We start from the raw sequence: 21,272 nt of genomic DNA, 5'->3' as shown, positions 1-21,272 counted from the left end.
CTTCAGTACTCCATCTCAACACCAGCCTTTTACTTTGCCAAGACACACCACAGGTAGAGATTCCCTATGGTGGAGACCCTCTGATACCCTTAGGGTGAGGGATTGCTTAGTGGACCATGAGACAGGGGGTAACCATGCCAGTGCTGGTTCCTCCTTATATGGCCACTTGGGCAATATAGGCTTACCTGGACAAGGTCAGCCTTATCTCCCTTCGTTTGGGGGGGGGTTGTGTAGGAAGGTGGATATCTGACTATGGTTACCCCCAAATTTTTGCCTAGTGTCTAGCTGGTTTTTCGACTTAGTTGGCCTGAGATCCTGCCATTCAGGCTCTCAGGCTATCTGCTCTCTCTGTAAAATGGACTCCATGTACCCTAGGTACATACCCAATTGGTTGGATCACCCTGTCAGCCCCTGTACCAGTGTACACTAGGTACCCAGGGCATTGGTGTACCCAAGGCCTGCCAGGGGCTGCAGCATGTATTATGCCACCCCAGGCTTGGCCTAACAATCTGACACAACTGGCTGATCACTCAGCTGGGGTAAGTTGGTGTAATCACCTCTTACTTAGGTGTAGTATACCTATACCTAACCTTAAATGGGACACCTGGTAACCTATGAGTCACTCCTATGGCAGGCCTTAACAATCCTGAAGGCAGAGTGCTTGGTTCCATGTGAGATGGTGCTCTGGCATGAGCTGAGCCTGTCTGCAGTGGTCGGAACAACTTCCTTCTACTGTTTCCAGATATCGTCATACCATATACTCTTAAGTGCATTATGAACCTCGCGGTTAAATGCTATCTTTGGTTTGGCTTTATCAAAACATGTCGAGTAAGGTGTCATACGAATTGGAATACTAACCCCTCGCCAATTCTGGCGACGGGGTTAGCATTCCACCCTTCTAGAGGGACACGACATGTACAGTACCTGAAACCCGGGTAAAATCAGACATAGCCTCAGCTCCACAAAATGGATGCTGCCACCACAGACACAAGTCTGCCCTCCTGCTGCTGGGAGTCCTTCCAGCTTGGGAGGTGTGGACAAAGGGTTTCCTGCCAGGGGAGGTGCGAGCACCACCCCAGACAGGATTTTGTGTATTGGTCAGGTAGGGCTTGAAAGAAACCAGACATGCCTGTGGTTCACAAGGAGCCTCGGGGCATATGCCAGTTCAAACCGGTCCTGGGGCACACCAGTCCCGGGCCTGGGGCGAGCTGGACAAAGGATTGGGGGTGTAACCACCCCCCTTCCTGGTCCCACCCATAGGGAGGGACCTAGCAGGTAGTCCGGCCCCTAGAATCCGAATAAAGGTAGGAGCTGTGTCCTAAGACTTCAGACATCCTGGAATCAACTTGAAACTAAGAAGAAGACGGGAACTTCGACATTCTGCTGCACAGAAGACTGAAGAAAATCTCCCCTGTGGTCAGGGAGTGACCACCTTGCTAACGCAAGCACCATCCAGCGAATCAACGTCTGCTTTGCCGCCGCCTCCCGCCGGAGCCCGAGCCCAGAGACTGACAAGACCTGGACCTCCAGACCTCTCACCGCCCGATCCACAGTCCCTGCAAAGAGGAGACCCGTGGAGGCACCGAGACACGTGGAGCCAGCCATCTTGGAACGACTACGACAAGCTGACCAGTGCAACAACCGAGGCTCCCTCCAAGTTGTGCTTTGGGTCCTGAGAAGCCCAACCCTCGAGCAGCATCTGCACCAAAGGTGAGCCCTCCAGCATCTCCACGATCTGCGTGGGGCCCTTCTGCATTTTGCCACTCGACGCGCCTAACCGGTTGCTGGCCCGCTGGCTAGTGGCCATCTTGGCGACGAAATCTACGACAAACACCGCTGGTCTGGTTGCTCCAGACTGGCCCTTGCTCCCCTCCAAAGGAGCAATCCCTCTGACCTTGCTGGTCAGAACCAACAGCTGATTTCCGATTCCTCCTACAATTGCTTTTGCCAAGGCTTGTTTGCTTCGATCAAGTCGCCGACACCGCCGACAGCGAGAGCCTGCGTGGGACAGCTCGTGAGCCGACTCCTGGACGTCGTCGACCTTCAGGGACCACGTGGCTGCGGAGACAAGCTACCCCTCATCACCTGTTTGCACCCGACATCGCCTGGTACCCACCTGGTGCCACGCTGGTCACTGGCTAGTGACTGTGAACACTGTCCCCTCTGCTTACAGGTCTTCAACATCTCCGATCCACTCTTGGATCCACTGCATCTCTTCCCGACCGACCGCCTGCAGCATCTTTGTCCCAGGCTCAACGGAACAGATAGAAGAAACCCGACGCACTTTGAGGCCTATGCACCCGCTTCCTGTGGGTGAGGTAAAGCTGGTACTCCGGTGCCCATGTGTAGTAATACATCTCTAGTGCCTGTGTTCCAAATCTTAAGTTCCTAGGTCATCCGGAAGATTCCTTTTGCAGTAACTTTGTACTTTTTACGCACCCATTGAAACCTATGGGAGCCCGCGTGTGACTATTTGCTCTGCACACGCCACCCGTGGACCTCCTGGTCACTAACTGACGTTAGCTCCTCGTAGGCCCAGCGATTCTAGAGGCCCTAGGCCTTTTCCCTTTTCTGTTCGTGGTACTTATACCACTATTTTAGTATATGGTTCGAGTGGCCACCAGGGCCTATCCATATAAAGTGCAACTTCTGTGTATTCTGTTATAATCTTGTTTGACGATTTGTGCTCCTGTGCTCATAAAGAGACTAGGGGTTACTTTGAGAAATAAATACATATATATTTTGAATATATATCTGTGTGGTGTCCTTTCATTGGTATAAAAGGGGGTTGCATTTGGTAAAACAGCCGGCTTAACACGCTTCACGAGTTTAGCCTCAAAGACTGCTTAGCCTACGCTACCACTAGGGCAGCTAGTCCGAAAAGGTTGACTTACAACCACACCATAAGGGTTGCTTGGCATGGTACAAGGTGATCACTTTAACTAGTGAGCATCATATACCAGGCCAACTTCTCACAATTTTGTTTTCTTTTAAAACTGCCCTACTGTGGCTTCGGACATGGTGAGCATGGAGTAAGGATTGTAGTGAATCTCTTATATGTAGGTCTGCCAGTGTCAGGCACTGCCTCACTTGATTTGGATACAATTGTCAGAATGGTGTTGAATAAGAGAGGAGGGTGACTGTGGTGACCTGCTTCGCATTGGTGAATGACCAAAGGGCTGGAAATGCTGGGACAAGAAACCTTCGAACCAGGCAGCTACTGACTCAGCAAGATAGGGACCAGCAATTGGGGGTCACCTGCACTGAGGAGGAGCAGGGCCACCGGTATGATTCCTGGACCTAACATAGAACCTCTGCGGGTGTTTCCCAATGCCTGTGAGAGGATATACAACTGAGAAGGTCCAATGTAGGGTGAACGTTCACCCAAATATGGTGGTAATTCCTGGTGATCAGTGCTGATGGCCCTTGGTTGAAGTTGCAGAGCTGAAGACTTGGAGGCAGCTCAGGTCCCATAAAGGAGAACCTATGGGTTTCCATGGGTTAAGGTTGCGCTCCTCTTTGGAGTCTTTGCCATCCTGAGAAGGCATCATGGATGCCCGCAGACACACATAAGAAATCTGCTGATTGGGAAAGGCAGCTCCTGAATACTGACAGCCTGGAAGATAGTGATAAGAAGGGAGACAGTCAAGTCTTCATTTGCGACCATTTTCGGATAGCAGAGGACTGTCATGCATCAAGCTATGATGAACCTACATCCTCTCACAAGGAGATGAGAGGGGACTTCCCTGCTGCTGATAGTGACAGAGACCATGGGGCCCATGGCTGACCAGTCATCAACAACTGTGTTAGCTGAGGGGTGGCTGAGGGAGAGTTAGGCAGGGTGATGGGTTTTTAAAAGGTCATGGAAGAGTTCTTTAAGGATTTGACTGCAGTTGACACGTAAATCCTATATGGATCTAGGGTTTTGCCGAATAGGGCAAAGTTGGGAAAGTTAATTTTGCGCTTGCTTCAAAAGTTACCTGGAGAGGCAAGCTTGAAATTAGGGAGGGGTTTTGTTAGACATTCATGTGGCTAGAGTAATTTCCACAAGTACACAATTTGAGATGGAAGAGAGGAGTAGTGCAACTTAGATAGGAGACAGAGATCAAATCAGCAGGGGACTGCCGGATTTAGAAATGAGTGTAATCTCCTTTAATGCAGGAGTGTTTAATGCCCCCAGAGCTTAATGACACTTTCAACGTAAGAAAATATGTAGGAGCCACAAGTCAAACAGTAAAATATAATGTTTGCTACAGATTTTGTTTTGTTTCACATCCCCAATGGCCTGCGAGTGAAATGTTTTTTGTCATAGATACTGGCTTTTGCCTCTAATGACATTAGTTTCAGACATAGGAGACAGTGCATCCGGTCTACGCTTTCCTTGAATGGGATAAAATGAGAGTTTAATGTAACAAAAATACTGTATTTTTGTGATTTCATTCTTTTTTGGATTTCTTTGTAAAATTCGAATAAGATGTATTAATTGATTGATTGAGAGTTTAATGGTGTGATGTGTCAATCCATGCTCATTCCTGGCTAAAAGGGGTTAATTTCAAATAAAGTATCTTCTTGGTATTCTAGGCTGAGAAGCATGTGGCTTATAAACCATCAAGCCATCTATTAGCAGGCACTTGCCTTGTGTTAGTTTTTATATTTTGCATCCCGAGGCTTGTAGTCCTAAATCAGAAAAGCTAAACTACAAAGTACAGATTATAAAGAGTAAACACAAAATGTTTGAGATTCCAGCTTCTAAGGGCTAATTTTCCCAATTAAAAGGCAAAAAAATTCCTAGAAACTTGCATCCAGAAACCAATTCGACAGTATGTAATGGAAAACGTTTCTATACAGATAAAATTCAAATAATTGAAAAATCATGACCAAAGCAAAAGCAGAATATATTTTTTAGGAATATCATCTCTTTAATGAAGGAGTATAGATTGTATTATTTTAAAAAAATAGATTCAAAATTTCAAAAGCGTCAATTAACATTTTCCTAGGTATGCACTTGTGTTTATTTTCTTAGAAACGGCTTACTTTCGATTTTTAGAATGGTTTTCGAAGTGAGCTTTTTAGTGTGCTCAAATGCCACTTATCACAGTTCTGAAAGCACCCTCTCCTCGTCCCTGTAAACGAATGAACTTCATCTGTGCCCCATCCTTTGTGGCGCCCCTCCCCCTCCTGGTGATCTGCAGGTGAAGGCGTCTTTTGTCATGTCTGAGGCTGACCGGGAGCAGGTGTGAATGGGTCACTGCCAGGGGCACTCTACATGACAAAGTGCCTAGATCTTGACACTCCCAGCTCCAGCCCAGCCCTTTCCTCTCCTCGCCAAAGATGTCTGCAACTTTATAAAGCGCATATTTGACCCGAAGGAATACCGACGCTTCACATGTTTTTTAGGCAAATGTCTGTAGGTGAAATGCAGACACCTCGACAAAAGCACAGCACACCAGCATGATATCAATGATTTTTCTACATTGAAAAATAAACATTTTCAGAGTTGTGTCCCCATATCTATATGACTTACATATAAAACCCAACTTGCTTCGGAAGCAGCTGTCCTAGAAAAGGAATTATAGCTCATTTTAAAGTGAAGACGATTTTTCCAGAAACAGTGACAATGTTAGTAACTCTTGCTTAAATAAACATGTTGTACGCGTTCATGCACAAATGCTGACTGCATGCCAAATGTGTTTTCTGGAGCGGGACCTTTCCAGTAATTAAATGTTGGCATTTTTCATAAACGAACCCTTTACAAGAGCACTCGCTGAGTAGCTTTTCTATTTTTAGTAATACATTTTTCAGTTTACTGATCTTTCCACATCAAATATTGTTCTGCCACGAAGTAAATCCCCTATAATGCACTGAAAAGGATCTGTGCGCTTCCCCCTAGGCAACTTAAAACATGGACAACTACATCTATGGATGGCGATTGACCTCAACATGCTTTACATGTAACTGGAACAAAGTTTTCATTAAGATTTCAAATCAAGTTTTGGAATACTAAAAGGCATGACAAAAAACCAAATGAGATGTATCAAACGACAGTCTTTTAACTTGTGTTGTTCTCAAACTTTTAAAGAATTATGTATATTTACAACTATGGTGCTTAGAATGGCCCACTTTCCATTTTCACGTCGCAGGACTCTTTGGGGGAGATTTACCAACTTTTCACGTAGCGCAGTGCAGCAGCCACAAATGCTGCACTGCGCTACATGAAAAGGAGAGAGGAGGAGAGCGCCCTCTTTACTAAAATAAGGCACTCTCCTCCCCTTTCACTAGTGCAGGAGCAGAAATCAGCTGCCGTGCGCCACAGAGACACTTTGCGCCATGGTGCAAGAGTGTCTCGATGAGTCTAGCATAGGTTGTGTACTGGAAGAATACCCTTCCAGTACAAAATACTATGCTGAGACTCACTGCAAACCTTTTCCCTCTTTGTATATGTTCTGTAGAGTGCAGCACAGATGCAAAGTCGGTAAAGGAAGGAGAAATTAAAGCATTTCTCCTTCCTTGCGTCTACTTTCAAGGGTAGAGTTTTCTCACGCTAAACCCCATTTACCTTGTTTGGTAAATTGGGTTTAGCCTGAGAAACCTTGGGTGGTTGCATGGGAACGCCCATGCACCACCCTTGGTACGCCTCCATGGCGCAAAGTAATGCGAAGCAGCGCTATGCGCTGCTTCGCATTACTTTTAACATTATTTCCAGCGCTAATTGAGAAAAAAGATTTTTTGCCGATTTGCGGCGCAAAATCTCAGTAAATCTCCCCCTTTGCATGTGTAGAGAGACACTGTCTGCGCAGAGATGCTCTATGTGCGAGACATCAGAAAATGTTTATTTGGCAGCAGGGATATTATGAGTCACATAGTCACATAGTTACTATGGTACATTTTAGGGTTTTCATTTTGAATCCCCTCCTCTAACTCAGGCAATTTTAAAAGATATAACGGAGTTCTAGATTGAGTTTATGTGTGTGATTATAACTCATAGTGTTTTTGAGTTCTAATCTCTTTAAAAGCCTTGACTACTCGCTTATGCAACCTTTGAGACAAGTTTAGAAAATGAACAACTAGTCTCCAAATTTAATGAAATATTTGTAAGTTTTAAAACAATGGTGGTAAATATCAGTATCTATCACGAACACTTCCCAGTAGTCACCTACTACCACGGGACCTGACACATTTGGTACATTCTAGTCATGGAACTAGGATACTTCACATCTATTTTCAGCTTTACTGTAAGATATCGCTGGTACCGAGTTTTTGAGGTATTGCATAATATGGGTTCATGAGTAGAATGGCAACTAAGAACCGGGGGGCTTATATACAAGCTCTGTGTGCCACTGGAGCGTCACTTCTTTTGATGCTCCAGTGGCGCAGAGTGCAAACCCATATCTACAAGGCCATGCAAAGCTACACTGCATAGCTTCTCATGGCCTCGTAGATATGGTGTAAGGCAGCGCAAGTTGCTGCATTGCCTCAACCCACATCAGGGAGGCGTGCCATGGGCGTTTCATTGGGTGCCCCCAATGGATTTTGACACATTCCCAGATTTACAACATAGTGTAAATCTGAGAATGCGTCAAAACCATATGCCTCTCCAGGGGTGGCATAAAGAGCAGCCCACATAGAAAGAGGAAAACACCGCCATTGATTGTTTTTTGTCAGGAAGGTATACCTTCCTGCACAGAAACAATAATTCCTACAACGCAGACACATGGTGCAAGGGTGCCTGCATTGGATCAAGGCAGCCATTTGTGTGCCAGCGCAGTGAAAGAGGACAGGAATGTACTGTATCTCATAGGTGGTGTGCATTCCTGCCCTTTACTTTTGACGCAGGACAACACAGCAACAAGCTTTGCCGAGCTGCCCTGCACCAAAAAGATGTAAATGAGGCCCCCGGTATTTAATGTATGGCATACAGTTATGTTAAGTTGTTAATTTATGATATTATCCCTGGTAACACCATACATTTTATAGTTTGTATGCATTGTCTGTTTTAATAGTTTGAGTTATTTTATTTACTGTATCGTTATTTTATTTTCATAATTATATATCCTTTTGTGATGTGTAATTATATATGAAAAAAGATGTTTCTAATAACATAATATCCAGAAAATGCTTGTATCACACATCATATTTTCAACAACATAAGATGGAACTTTTCAATTGAGCATTTGTGGAGTTTTCAAAGACTGGCATGCAGGTATGTGATTACCCTTTTCTTTTGGGGGATCGGGGAATGTCTGACAGTACTGTAGAAGCTCCTTTTAGATACTCTGCTCGGACGTGTTATCATATTAAAGCAGCAGAATATGAAATCTCCTTTCACGCATATTTGCTCAGTTGGCCATTTCGAAGAGTTTGCAGGTGGCACAATAATCTTGGTTAACTGGCCTTGTGTGTACTTTTGTTATTAATTTACAGCTGAATGCTGGGCCACCCTGCACATCAGAAAGGGCCTCCTGTCCCACTGTCGTGTGAACGGGGTGCAATGTTTCCCTGGCAAGAATAACAATCGTTGGCTGTTATTAAAACACTGAGTACACTTGACTCAAAAACTATACGTTGGTGAATGTTTTGGAACAAAATATGTGTTCTTTAGAATACTTTAATACCCTCATTATGAGTGGCCCAATAAATTCCTGTATGAGCAGTAACTCTTGCTACCACAACTACTGGAATGATGTGGATTATGGCTAACTACCACACCCAAACAATTTTAGTCACAATACCTATGGGAACCCACTAAGACTCTGATTATGAGTCAGGTGGAGGGGAATAACAGTATGGAATTCTACCTCGCTGGTCAAGAGTCGGCTGATGTTCCTACATCGAACACGATTTTAGTGGGTGGTAATTCTACAAGAAAATAACAAACAAGGCTTTCTCATGCCTTTTATCCAATACTAAAAACTCTCTTGTCATGGTTTTTCTGTCTTCCTCTTTTTTCCGTCTTTCCACTTTGTTTGCCCCTCTTGCTATCAAAAAATGTCTTATGCAGAAAAATAAGTGCCAGTCTCCAAAAATGAGTACCAGTGGCACCCACTCGCAACCACTGGCTCAAAGTAATATAAAAATAGATATATGTTTAACACTTACCTTAATAATACTTATTTTAATTGGAATATGCATGCATGCTAAAAGCATGCATGGTAAATGTATATTTTCGTGGTAAAGGCATGCGTGGAAAAGGAATGCGTAGTAATTGGCAGAGTTGTATGACATTACAACCGTGAAATGTCATACAACCGTGCTGCGTTTTGCTTGTTGAAGAGATAAGCACATAGCCATATGTATTAAGATAAGTTGCTTTTGATTTCTTCCCAGTGCAAAGTATCTACCATAGGTTTGGTACTTGAAAGTGGTCCTTCCAGTAAACACCTAGACAGATATTTAAACTTTTCACAGACTGGATGTGTGCTGTACAGTGCAGCACACATGCAGCATATGAAATGTTTGATGCAAAACCCTGCCTAACAATTGCAGATGATATGGCTTTGAAACAAAAACCATGAGTGGTAGTGTGGGAACACCCATGGCCACCCACTTGTAGCAAAGTAGTGCAAATCGTTATCTGTGTGTCACTTTAAGGACTTCTGTGCGAGCAAAAAAAAGAAAATGTACTGGAAAGTAACTACTTCATCAACATTTTACGTGACTTTGCAATGGCACAAAGTGCTGATAAATCTGCTTCACAGAGTCAGAACATCACTGAGGAAATTGACTCACTTAGTTTCTCTCAACTAATCAATGAACCAACCCTTGAAGGTGGACTTAATCTGAACCTATTGTTCGCCCTAAAATTGGAGATCCATCTCCTTGAAATCCATCATCTTCCTTGGAGTGTCGACTATAAAACTACATTCTGCATCAGTATTGAATTAAGTAGCAAACATAAAATGTCATGGCCTATCCTTTTCATGAAGCACTCTGAACAATATGTATCCTGAAGGCTTTACCCAAATGCTCCTCAAAGTGCCTGAACCCCCACATGGATACTCCTGGTGACAATCTAGCCGACCTTGAATGAAAACATACCCTGCCACTGTTTACTTTGCCTCCATCAATCCAAATGTGGGGCCTCTAAAGAATAACAACTGGTACACTGAAGATCAGCCTGAAATGCAGCATTGACTCGAATGATTGAAAATCATGCACCTCAGAAAGATAAATAGGCATTGGTAGTGCAACAAGGACACTTGATCTAACCAAACAGCAGATGGCTTTGTTGATACCAGCCTTCCCTGGCAGTGCAAGCCACTGGAGAGGTTGCACACAGCCTGGTCTGGGTTGCATGAAAAGCTTATGCAACTGGCTGGCTGGCCAGAAAAGGAATGCAGTGTTATACTATATACAAATGTACATGGCATGCAACACTTTAGTGACCCCAGTCTTCTTTTGAGACCCTCTTCAATGTTTTCAATTTTTTTGGCTTGTATCAGACATAGTGAGTCAAAGTAGGCTGTGTGTCTCTTAATGTACATGTTAAATACATTTTAATAACATTTGTGCTGCTTGTCCTCAATAAGTGAAGTAAACAATTCCTGTTAGTACGGTCGCATTGACACATTTCCCTATGGGAGCATGTGTTACGACTGTAAACCGGCAATAACACAAGCTCCCATACGGAAATGGGAGGTTGTGTTAATTCCTGCACCCCGTGGCAGGTACCTCAAGGTGCCTGCCAAAAGGTGCAGGGATTAAGTGCCCTCTCACCCCCCCAACCGGAGGCCATAAGGGAAAGGGGGCCCTGCCAGGGGCCCCCAAACATGCTTTCCAACAGGGATTCCATGTCGGAAAGACCGGCATGAATACCCTGCTGGAAACATTGCATCGTAATCCAGATGGTGTAAACCGCCGTCCATGTGGGTTACAGGCCGCTTCCAACTGGCAGGAGCCAGCCGGAATGACTGGCCGGTTTCAATTCTGACCGGCTGTATCATAATCAGCCGGTCGGAATTGAAACCGATGATGTCAGTCGTAAAACCTCGGACCAAAGGTCGGAGGCTTTACAGCCAATATCGTAATCGGCACCATAGTATTTAAGACTCTATGTACAAAATGCCCACTGCTGAAAACATATTTTTCAACTTTGTGAAGGACTCCTATCTTTAACAGGGGCACTTTTTAAGGATTCTTTTCACACAAAAACAGCTAGTGCATGAATATCAAATTATGTTTCTCTATTCCTAAACAAAGGATTAACCAGCCCCCTTTAAGGAAGCCTAGTTTTATACCCCACACACACTGATGAACAACATTTGGCCCACACCTCAAAAATGTTTTTGTTAACATTGCAAAACACTCCTATAATTAAAGTAGGAGCATTCTGAGACTTTTATTCCCATGAAACAGCTGTACATCGGCCAAAGTGACTTTCTCTACTCGTACACAATGAGCATACCGGTTCAGTTCAGGAATACAATTTGTAAGACTCTTGTATATGATTTGGCCTTCAAATAACAAGACCTTAAGGGCTGAGTAGGTTTCTTCTAGTTGACTTGGGTACTTCTGAGAAGGTGCCTTTTTCAATGAAGAAGGCTGTTGCACCACACAGCCAAAGTACCTTTCCCTACTCTTGTACAAAAAAAACCAGAGGCCTTGTCTAAGAATTTCTATTCTACACTCCAAATATAAAAGGTTTGTTCTCAAATGGATGTTTCAACTTTGTGAAAATTTCCCATGTTTCACCTGGGCACATTTTGAGAATGTCTTTTCCCATTAAAAGGTGGATGTACCTCTGCTAATGGGATTTTGTTCTACTCTTGCACCAACGACAGCTAGCCCCATCCATAAACCCAATTACAGAATTTGTGCTTCCATACACAGTTAATGTTTTAAGTTTGTTAAAGAAGGTTTATGTACATATATATAGGTATTTATAGAGTGTCAGCCTGGGTAGCCAGAAAGAGCCATAAGAGCACGTAGAAGAAATACTTTGAGAGAAACAATAGCTTTATGAGGGGAGTATCATTACATTTTTGAATTATAGAGACATAAATTATAATGATGTGCCAGTTCCTAGATCTATTTCTTTATTGTAATAATCCTAAAGGGTCAGAAGAAATCAGAATGGGGAATTTTTTGCGATCAGAAATACAGTTTTATCCTCCTGATGGAGACTAGATTTCATAGGAAGGTGGCTAGAGAAGAGATTGACAACTCAGATACTTGGATCTTTAAGGAAGTATGGACCTTCCTGGAGGGACACATTTTAAATTAGTTAATGATGTGTTTGAAGTGGGATTAATAGATATAGGATAATTCCAGTCTATCTCTGGTGGTTGTTAAGTACCCACCTCTATTATTACATCACATCAACTATATATAAAGTACACATTCACACCTACGGGTATCTTGCTGCTGACTATCATATGTTTAGTGTTATCCAAGTAAATGGTACTTATTGTATGAACCCTGAAAGTATGAAAAGCTAAGTGGAAGCACAAGGATTCAAACATTTGAGAGAGAGAGGGGAAACACATATCCCTCAAGAGGATTTGTCAGTTTAATAAGCCACCAGACTAAAATGATCCGTATGGGTTCTTCAACATCCCTATCATTACACACATCACTGTGGAGACTTGAGCATGCCTATCATCACACACTATCACTGTGCACTCTCCCCGTGCATACCTATACTCACATACTATCTCTGTGGGGACCTGTGCATCCCTATAATAACACACTATCTCTGTGGGGACCTAGGCATGTCTATAATCACACACTATCTCTGTGGGCACATGGGTATGTCTATAATCACACACTATCTCCATACAATAGGTACCCCCCATGTGCACCCCTCACCCCCCAGAATCCCTGGGGGCTCGCTACAGGCCCCCAATGTCAAAGACCGCATGCCTTTCCATGGCGGCGTTGCCACCACGGAAAGGCATTTCCCCACCTGCATATTAATATGGATGGCAGTGTCTACCAGACACCGCAACCATGTTAACAGCTTTTCCGCCCGGTAGGCAATCGGGCAGATTGCCTACCGGCCGAAAACCGGCGGACTGTCTTTCCGTCCGCCGGGGTCCCCCCCGCCATAGTAATATGGCGGGGGGGAGAATTGGCATGCAGGTGGGAAAGAATGTTGGGCGGATCGCGGTGGCGATCCGCCCGACATTCTGATGGGCCTCTAACTCTGTTGGGACCGGGGCATGTTTACAATCACACACTATCTCTGTGGGGACCTGGGCAGATCAATAATCACACATTATCTTTGTGGGGAATTGTACATCCCTATAATCACACATTATCTCTGTGGGGACCTGTACATCCCTATAATAACACACTATCTCGAGGGAAATCTTGGCATGTCTATAATCACACACTATCTCAGTGGGGTCTTGTACATCCCTATAATCACACACTATTTCTGCGGAAACCTGGGCTTGTTTATAATCACACACATTCTTTTTGGTGACCATAGTAATACTATAGTCACACACCGTCTCTGTGGGGACCTGGACAGCTCTATAATCACACACTATCTCTGTGGGGACCGGGACATGTCTAAATTCACACTATTGCTGTGGGGACCTGGGCATATTAATAATCACACACTTACTCTTTAGTTACAGTGGTAATGCTATAATCACACACTATCTTTGTGGCGACCTGGACAGCAATATAATCCATCGCACACTATCCTTTTGGGGATTTGAACATGAGTTTTATCACACACTATCTCTGTGGGAACCTGTGCGTCACTATAATCTCATAATACCTCTTCAGGACTAGAGCATGACTATAATCACACACTATATGAGACTCCAACTCAGCATCATTATAATCACATATCATTTTTGCAGGGATCTGAGCATGGCAAATATAATACATCATTTCTCCAGCAACCTAAATATGTCAATCATAACACTACATAACACTGTCTACGTGGGGACTTGAACATGACTATAATCACACACTATCCATGTGGGGACTTGAACATAACTGTAATCACACAATATCCCCGTGTGGACCTGGGAATTACTGTTTCTTCATGAACTGCAGCATCACAATCATTGTAAACTATCTCTAGGGGTACTTGAACATGACTATGACCAAACACTATATCTCTAGGTACCTGGGCAGACACTATCTTTTGGAGGATTTGAGCATGACTATAATGAAATGCTATCTGTGTAGCAACCTGGGCATCACCCCAATGACACACTTTCTCATGCAACTTCAACATAACTATCATCACACACTATCTCTACAGAGAAGTGAGTGTTATTATAATGACACACCATCTCTGTGGGGTCTTTAACATAAATTTAATCAAACGAGGACTTGAGTTTGATTGTAATTAAACACTGTATCAGTGGGAACCTGGGCATCAATATAATCATGCACTATCTCTGCGGGGGCTTGAAAATGACACACTCCCTCTGTGACCTCTAGAACACTACTATAATCACATGCCATATCTTTGGGGACCATTATTGTACAGCCATACCAAGACAATAGTGAAGTTGATGTAAAAAAAAAAAAGGTAATCTCAACTTGACTTTCCCATCTGACCACACTGCATGCTCTTTGGCCTATACATGAATTTAACAATTTGTTGTTTCCTTATCCCTTAATGCAGAGGTCTTCAAACTGTGGGGCGTGCCCCCCTGGGGTGGCGTGGATGGGTTCCCAAGGGGGAGCAAACACGTCTGCAATTACATGCAAATGAATAAGGCCTGGAAGTGCAGCGATGTTTACTTTCTGCATTTCCAGGCTGTCTTCATTCACTCGGAGTGCCGTGGGGGCGGGGGTCAGTGAGTTTGCTGGCAGGGTTAAAGAGGTTGCTCTAAAGACAAGCATTTGCAATGCAATAGGTCTCGCATTTGCAAGATTTTGAGCTGTTGGCATTGTAACTGAGATGCTTTTATTTATGCGTTTAAAAAACCCGCAATAATAAAAGGCATTGTCATTTACATTACCAATAGCTCAAAGTGTTGAAAATGCGGGACCTATTGCATTGCAAAAGCTTGTTTAAGAATGGGCTGGATATGCATTTTTATAGCTGCCCATACCATCTGTGCCAAAATGTGTTTGGTTCAATAAATGTGCTATACCAGAAAAGAGTTAACAAACACCTTTCAGCTCTTTTATCCCAAATGTCTTTGGGGGCCTATTGAGCTAGTTTAAACTACTGCTCCTCCCCACTAATGCCACAGGGTGTACATGGCTCTGCATGCCTAACTCCATCCACGGGCCATAATTTTGTGATCGTAGGTTTTGCTGCTGTTACTGTGATGTATGGGAAGGGAAGGCTTCCTACATCCATTAGGGCAAAAAGCAAATAACTTTAACACACCACTCTTATTTCTGTGTTTTTGACTATTGAGATGGACATGGGTTTAATATGGCTGGAATTGGGGTGGAAAGCAATAGAAATGCTCTTTGTACTCCTGTTTTCTCGGGCTCGGAATGAGTAAACAGATACAGCTATTTTCTATGAGAAAAGAACCAGTAAAACGCTGGTAAATGATTGTATTTGACAGGTTCGGTGATAACGAGTCGACAATGGTTTACAATCCCTCTGGTCTTCACAAGGGGTAGTCTGGTGCATGCCCTGAACGCTCCATTATCTGGAGAGGTGGTAGCCTCACGTTAACTGAGACAATCAGACAATGGAGACATGAAGGAGGCAAGCACTCTGCAAAGGTTGCAATCAGACAACAGACAAAATGATGTGATAAACATGTTGATTTTGAGTGCAAGATAAGTGTTTGCACTGTGTTTACACGGGCGCAGCACGAGCAGTAAATATAAGCATTTGCAATGCAATAGGTCTAGCATTTGCAAGAGTTTAAGCTATTAGCATTGTAAATAACAGTGTTTTATTTATGTTTTAAAAACCAAAACATAAATAAAAGGCATTGTCATTTACAATGCCAATAGCTCAAACTCGCGTAAATACGAGACCTATTGCATTGTAAATACTTGTTTCCTGACGGGACTTGACTGCTCCTCACACAACAAGCACACAGACATCTGAGCACAACTTTAAGTAAGTGGTGAGGCCTGGAAGCGATCACACGCGACCCTTGCTGTGCCCATAGGCCACTGGAATTATGCAATTTTGCGGTTTGGGCATTTTGCTCTGGATTTTGCACATTTGCCACATAATCCATCAACTGCTGCATAATTTGCAGATTTTAACAAAAAAAATAGTTTCTAGCTCAAACGGTTCAAAAGGGACCTAGAAATGCAGCAACACATGTTACCCCGCAGTGGAAGGTCCTTTGTAAAGTTTGACTGGTCAGCTTTCTGTTGCTTATTGTTATATGTGGGTGTTAAACTGGTACTTATGAGGGGCAATATATGCCAGCACAGTGTTAACAAGTGTAAAAATTACAACAAAAATTCAGTAATGCTATTACAAAATATGCAGCATTATGCAGCATAATTCGCCTTTGCTTGCTGCATAATTTAGTCAACCCCACTGCATAATTTGACCTTCTCCTGCCACATAATTCCAGTGGCCCTGTTTTTAGTGTTATCAATCAATCAATCAAGGTATTTATAGAGCGCACTACTCACCCGGAGGGTCTCAAGGCGCTTTGGGGGGGGGGGGGGGGGTGCCGCTACTGCTCAAACAGCCAGGTCTTGAGCTTCTTCCTGAAGGACAGGTGGTCTTGGGTCAGGCGCAGGTCGGTCGGGAGGGAGTTCCAGGTCTTGGCGGCCAGGTAGGAGAAGGTCCTTCCTCCTGTTGTCGCTCTTCGGATGCGGGGGACGGCGGCGAGGGCGTGACTGGTCGATCGGAGGTGGCGTTTGGGAGCGTAGAAGTTGAGGCGGTTGTTGAGGTAGCTCGGGCCTTGGTCGTGTAGGGCTTTGTGTGCGTGGGTCAGGAGACGGAAGGTGATTCTCTTGTTGACGGGGAGCCAGTGCAGGTCTCTCAGATGTCCGGAGATGTGGCTGCGTCGGGGTATGTCGAGGATGAGTCTGGCTGAGGCGTTCTGGATCCGCTGGAGTCTCTTCTGGAGCTTGGCGGTGGTTCCGGCGTAGAGGGCGTTGCCGTAGTCCAGTCGGCTGGTGACGAGGGCCTGGGTGACCGTCTTCCTGGTCTCGGTGGGGATCCACCGGAAGATCTTGCGTAGCATGCGTAGGATGTTGAAGCATGATGAGGAGACGGCGTTGACTTGTCTGGTCATGGAGAGGGAGGAGTCCAGGATGAAGCCCAGGTTGCGTGCGTGGTCTGTCGGTTTGGGTGCGGTGCCCAGGGCGGGGGGCCACCAGGAGTCGTCCCAGGCGGAGGGCGAGGAGCCCAGGATGAGGACTTCCGTCTTGTCTGAGTTCAGTTTCAGGCGGCTGGTCGTCATCCACTCGGCTACGTCTTTCATCCCTTCGTGGAGGTTGGTTCTGGCGGCGGCGGGGTCGTTGGTCAGGGAGAGGATCAGCTGGGTGTCGTCGGCGTAGGAGATGATGTTGAGGTTGTGTTGGCGTGCGATGGCCGCGAGGGGGCTCATGTAGACGTTGAAGAGGGTGGGGCTGAGCGAGGATCCTTGAGGGACGCCGCAGATGACTTCGGTGGCCTCTGACTTGTACGGTGGTAGGCGGACTCTCTGTGTCCTTCCGCTGAGGAAGGAGATGATCCATTCCAGTGCCTTCTCCTGGATTCCGACGTTGCTGAGGCGCTGCACTAGGGTGCGGTGGCAGACAGTGTCGAATGCTGCGGAGAGGTCAAGGAGGATGAGGGCCGCCGTTTCTCCGTTGTCCAGCAGGGCTCGGATGTCATCGGTGGCAGCGATGAGGGCGGTCTCGGTGCTGTGGTTGGCTCGGAAGCCAGACTGTGAGGGGTCGAGGGATCCATTCGTCTCGAGGAAGGCGGCCAGCTGCTTGTTGACGGTCTTCTCGATGACTTTGGCTGGAAACGGGAGGAGCGAGATGGGGCGGTAGTTGTTGAGTTCGGTGGGGTCCGCTGTTGGCTTCTTCAGTAGAGCGCTGAGTTCGGCGTGCTTCCAGCTCTCAGGGAAGGTGGCGGTGTCGAAGGAGGTGTTGATGATGTCCCGCAGGTGGGGAGCGATGACAGCGTCGGCCTTGTTGAAGATGTGGTGAGGGCAGGGGTCGGTCGGAGATCCGGAGTGGATGGTGTTCATCGTGCGGGTGGTGTCTTCTGTGTTGATCGGGGTCCAGGCGTTGAGGGTGGTGGTGGGGGGCGTTGGTGCGGTCGTGGGGAGCGTTGGTTGTGTGCTGAAGCTGTTGTGTATGTTTGCGATCTGGTTGTGGAAGTAGGAGGCGAGGGAGTTGCAGAGGTCTTGCGATGGGGTGATGTCGTTGGTTCCGGCGTTGGGGTTGGAGAGCTCTTTCACGATGTTGAAGAGTTCCTTGCAGTTGTGTGCGTTGTTGTCCAGCCGGTCCATGAATGCTGTTTTCTTGGTGGCGTGGATCAGTTGATGGTGCTTCCGGGTGGCGAGCTTGAGGGCAGTCATGTTGTCCGGTGTTGGCTCCCTTCTCCAGGCTTTCTCGAGGGCTCGGCAGTTCTTCTTGGAGCTCTTGAGTTCGTCGGTGAACCATGGGGCCTTCTTGCTGCCGGGTCTGCTAGGCGGGGTCTTCAGTGGGGCGAGTTCGTCCGCGCAGTTGCTGATCCACTTCGTGAGGTTGTCGGCGGCCTGGCTGGGGTTCGCTGAGCTGGCGGGAGGGTGCTGGCTCAGGGAAGCAGCGAGCTGGTCTGCTGTGATCTTGTTCCAGCTTCTACGAGCAACCTGTTGCTGGTGGTGGTGGGTCGTGGTTCTTCTGAAGGTGAAGTGGACGCAGCTGTGGTCCGTCCAGTGGAGTCCGGTGGCGTGGCTGAAGACGATGTCCTTGCTGGATGAGAAGACAGCGTCGAGTGTGTGTCCGGCGAGGTGGGTGGGGGTGGACACCAGCTGCTTGAGTCCGAGGTTGGCGAGGTTGTCAAGTAGGGTGGTAGTGTTGCGGTCGTTGTTGTTCTCCAGGTGGAAGTTGATGTCTCCGAGGAGGATGTAGTCAGCGGAGGGGAGGGCGTGCGGGCTGATGAAGTCGGCGATGTCGTCGCTGAATTGTGTGCGTGGTCCCAGGGGTCGGTAGATGAGGGTGCCTCTGAGGGTGGTCTTGGGGTCGGTGTGGATCTGGAAGTGCAGGTGTTCGGCGGATGTCAGTGTGTCGTCGGTGTTGGTCGTGATGCGGATGGTGTCCCTGTAGATGATGGCGATGCCTCCTCCCATCTGGTTGACGCGGTCCCTACGGGTGATCTTGTATCCATCCGGGATGGCGATGGCGATGTCGGGTGCTGAGGAGTCGTTCAACCAGGTTTCCGTGAGGAAGGCGACGTCAGGGGCTGTGGTGTCGAGGAGGCTCCAGAGTTGAACGGCGTGTCTGTGGACGGAGCGGGTGTTGAGCAGGATGCACTTCAGGTGGTTGCTGCTGGTGTTCGGCTTGGTGGGTGATGGTGCAGTGCCGGTCCGGGTGCAGGTGAACTTGCAGGCGTGGCAGCTGAAGGGTCCGTGGGTGCGTCTCGGGGTGGCTCGGTAGCATCCAGGGGATCGGCCGGTGTTGAGTGCGTTGAGGGTGGCGGCGTCGTACGTCCGGCGGGTGGGGTGGGCGCTGCGGGGGCCAGGGGTCCTGGCACTGGGCGCGGTCCAGGCGCGGACGGGCGCAGACGGGCTTACCTTTGGTGCACCTTCGGCGCGCTTAGGGCGCGCCCGCTGAGCGTCAACGCTGCGCGTTTGCCACTCTGCCATAAGTGGAGAGTGGGGGGGCGGAGCGAGGGAGGAGCAGCTGGGAGGCGGGAGCGGGGCGGCAAATGGGTAGGGCTGTATAGGGAAGGGGGCGGGGCCGCAGGGGGCAGCGGCGGGGAGCGGGGAGGTGGCGGGAAGCGCGGCAGGGGCCGGGAGAGACCGGAGGGGAACAAAAACACAGAGGAACAAAAAAGGTCACAGCCTGTGGCAGAAGGCACTGTGAATATGTAAGTCATTATTTTAAAATAGTATTTACATAGTCTAATCAAGGCTGCTGCAAAATGATGCAGTGATTGAGCTAAAACAAGTTCTTACAAAATATACTTTTTAGTAATAAGTAATTAAACTGTATGTAAAGCAGACACTGTTGTGTCTCCATTATTCCAGATCTCAGCTGATAACACCCCTACATTACATCTCAAAAAGAATACATCTTTGCCACCATGAAGCTTTAAGCAGAGCCACTTGAATTATTCAGCAGGAGAGAACCACATTATGCGGCAGGTTGACTAAATTATGCAGCAAGAAAAGGTAAGTTATGCAGCACAATGCGCCACATTTTGTGGTTAGCATTACTTCATTATTTTGTCATTTTAACTCATGGTAACGTTGTCAGGGGAAATATTTCACCTCATTAGTACCAGTTTCACACCCAAATACAGCATTAAGCAACTACAAGATTACTAGTCAATCTTTGCCAAGTTCCTTCCACTGCGACGAAACACTTTGCCACGTTTTAAGTAACCTTTGTTCCGTTTGAGCTAGAATCAAGTTTTTTTGTTGTTGAAATCTGCAGAATATGCAGCAGATTATGTAGCAAATGTGGTAAACTCATATTTATGTGGAAAACGCTGCTGCTGCAGAAACTCATAATTCCAGTGGCCCTGGCTTTAAGTGACTCAATCAACAGCTGGTAAGAACGCTTGTTTCTTTTTCACCTTTCTGTACTACCACCACACCCTTCGCTTTCAGACAGAGGCACCTCAAAGTCAGCATTAACGATTCAGGGACAGATTTTTTGTGTGGAACTGGAGTCCATGGGGTGGCAGGTAGGCCATCAGGGATGCATTCAGATGCAGAGCCCTAATCCTCTCGACCACTGGGGCCTCACAGCAATGGTCCAGGAAACCGAGGAAAGGAGCGAGATTCATAGATATTGTCAAAGAGAAGGCCCAGAATAGGGAGCACTATATGGAGACTCATTCTTTTTTATGATTATGTTTATGTTTTATGTTTACATAGAGACAGCTTCTTCAGAGAGATACCCCAAAGAAGAGGACAATATAAGTGGTCTTTTTTTTTTTTTTAAAAGGGCCATTCATTAGGGAAGTGGGTACTGATGCCAGGTGTGCGAGTGACAACCGCTGGTTATCATTAAGGAAGTAGATGCAGCAGGACTGGGGCCCAAGGGTCAGAGGGGCCCTCTGCATTACAATTATGACCGTCGACCTTTAAAAAGGGACATAGGAGCTTATTTTCCTTTCTAGCATTAGGACCGAGGTGATGGTCCGTCATGGTGGGGAAGAGGTTAAAGATGCAGAGGAGATAGCGTACTATTCAGGAGTGCAGCAAGTGTAGTTG

Source organism: Triturus cristatus, chromosome 1_1, assembly GCF_964204655.1.
Source record: "Triturus cristatus chromosome 1_1, aTriCri1.1, whole genome shotgun sequence".
Lineage (NCBI taxonomy): Eukaryota > Metazoa > Chordata > Amphibia > Caudata > Salamandridae > Triturus > Triturus cristatus.
The sequence above is the reverse complement of the archived record's forward strand: the minus strand, read 5'-3'. Positions refer to the sequence as shown.